We start from the raw sequence: 2500 nt of genomic DNA, 5'->3' as shown, positions 1-2500 counted from the left end.
GAGAGAGAGAGAGAGAGAGAGAGAGAGAGAGAGAGAGAGAGAGAGAGAGAGAGAGAGAGAGAGAGAATGAGAGACAGACAGACAGACAGAGAGAGAGAATGAGAGACAGACAGACAGACAGAGAGAGAGAGAAAGAGAGAGAGAGAGAGATAATGAGAGAGAGAGACAGACAGAGAAAGAGAGAGAGAGAGAAAGAGAGAGCGAGAGAGAGAGCGCAGGCGACCGTGTGGACAGAGGAGGCGGCCGCAGCTGAGAGTGGAGGATTGTGGTCTGTATCCATTCGGTCAACATGTTCTACTCTTGTTGTTTCCTTCCTTCCTCTGACGTTCTCTGTATGTTCTTCTGAGGAACAGCCGCGGAGGTGAACTTTGCTGGGTCTGTTCAAGTTTCTTAGAATCTTTGGGGGATTAATTTCTTCTTCTTCTTTCTTCTCTGTCTACAGCTGATTGTTTAAAAAATCTTTTCTTTCTCTTCCTTCTGTGTGTTTGTCAGTCAGTCAGTCTGTCTGACTGTCTATCTGTGTGTCTGTGTGTCTGTCTGTGTGTCTGTCTGTCTGTCTGTCTGTCTGTCTGTCTGTCTCTCATCCTGTCTGTCTGTCTGTCTCTCATTCTGTCTGTCTGTTTATTTTTTGTCTGTCTGTCTGTTATTGAATCTCGCTTCCCTCTCCTATCTCAACGTTCTTTTTCATAATCTGTTTCTTTCTCTCTCTATTTCTTTTACCGAAAAAAAAAAATATCCCTCACTTGCTATAAACTCCACAAACCATCCCATGAAAAAAAAAAAAAACACCACCGGCACACCTCTCCCTACTGGATCAGATCGCGAAGTTGAAGGATCGAAACCCATCAGTCCAGCTTGAGGATCGAGGACAATCGATAGTCTCTTGTCACACTCTCACTCACTCACCTTAGTCAAGAGGTTCGGGTACAGTTATCTATTGCTCGAGCTACCCGAGGAGGCTGTGAAAGTGCAATCGATATCATTAGCCAGAGAAGAAAGGAAAGAACAAGGAGGAGAAGGAGATGAAAGGATGAACAAGAAGAAAATAATTCTCTTGTTATGGTCGTTTTATGGCCAGGAGGTTGTGTGCCTGGCTTTGATGTTTGGCTTTGATATGCCTCTGTTCTTGTATATTTGTATCTATTTCTATCTGTCTATCTATCTTTTTTTTCATTCATTTCTCTCTCTCTCTCTCTCTCTCTCTCTCTCTCTCTCTCTCTCTCTCTCTCTCTCTCTCTCTCTCTCTCTATATATATATATATATATATATGAATGTTTGTATGCATGTATGTATGTATGTATATATGTCTGTCTGTCTGTCTGTCTGTCTGTCTGTTTGTCTGTCTGTCTGTATGTCTGTCTGTCTGTCTGTCTATCTATCTGTCTGTATGTATGTGTATATACGTATGTATATGTGCATATACGTATACACACTACTATTTTCCGGTTCATCCTTTCTCACAAGATCCCCAAATATGATTCACCTTCGTACCATCTTTCCTTCCCATCTAAGTCACCCACTCATCCACTAATTCACTTTCACAATTATAATAATTCTATAACTCACCTAGTCGGCCTCCCCACTCTCCACCTTCACAGCTACTCACTTACTCACCTGCCCCTCTTCCTACTCCATTAACTTTTACTCAGCCACTCACTTACCCATTCGCTATTCCCTCCCTTCCTCCCAACCACTTACGTCCTTCTCTCTTAGACGCTTACCTATCTTCCCCAACACACTCATCTCACTCACCTGCCTGCCCTCTATCCCCTCTCCCCAGAAGCTCATCTCACTCACCTACTTACTATGCTCTCCCCTCTCTCATTAATACACCCCCCCCCACACACAAACACCTACCTACCACCCCCTCCCTCCCCTTTCCCCTCCCCTTCCTACACACACCTACCTACCACACCCTCCCTCCCCTTTCCCCTCCCCCTCCTACACACACCTACCTACCACAGCCTCCCTCCCCTTCCCCTCCCCCTCCCCTTTCCCCTCCCCCTATCGATACTCCCCCTCCTACACACACCTACCTACCACCCCCTCCTTCCCTTCCCTCCTCCCTTCCTCCCCTTTCACCTCCCCCTTTCCTTTCCCCTCCCCCTATAGATACTCCCCCTCCTACACACACACCTACCTACCACCCCCTCCCCCTCTCTCTCTCTCTCCCTCCCCCTCCCACTCACCTTATTCCCCGCCGCAAATAAGGAATTAGGCCCCTATTGCTCTCGCTTTGTCGCCGCAATGCCTCGCCCCTTCTCGACGCGGTTGCCAGATGCTACATTTATTGCCGTAAATCTCGGAATATGAGAGCGAGCTGTCGAGCTTCAACGAGACCGCGGAATGGAGTGCTTGCGTGGGTGCTTGGCAATTCTTGGTGCTTGACTATTCTTGGTGGATGATAGTTCTTGGTGCTTGGTAATTCTTGGTGCCTGGCAGTTCTTGGTAACTGGGAATTCTTGGTGTTTGATAATTCTTGGTGATTGGTAATTCTTG

This window comes from Penaeus chinensis, chromosome 29 (genome assembly GCF_019202785.1).
Source record: "Penaeus chinensis breed Huanghai No. 1 chromosome 29, ASM1920278v2, whole genome shotgun sequence".
Lineage (NCBI taxonomy): Eukaryota > Metazoa > Arthropoda > Malacostraca > Decapoda > Penaeidae > Penaeus > Penaeus chinensis.
The sequence above is the reverse complement of the archived record's forward strand: the minus strand, read 5'-3'. Positions refer to the sequence as shown.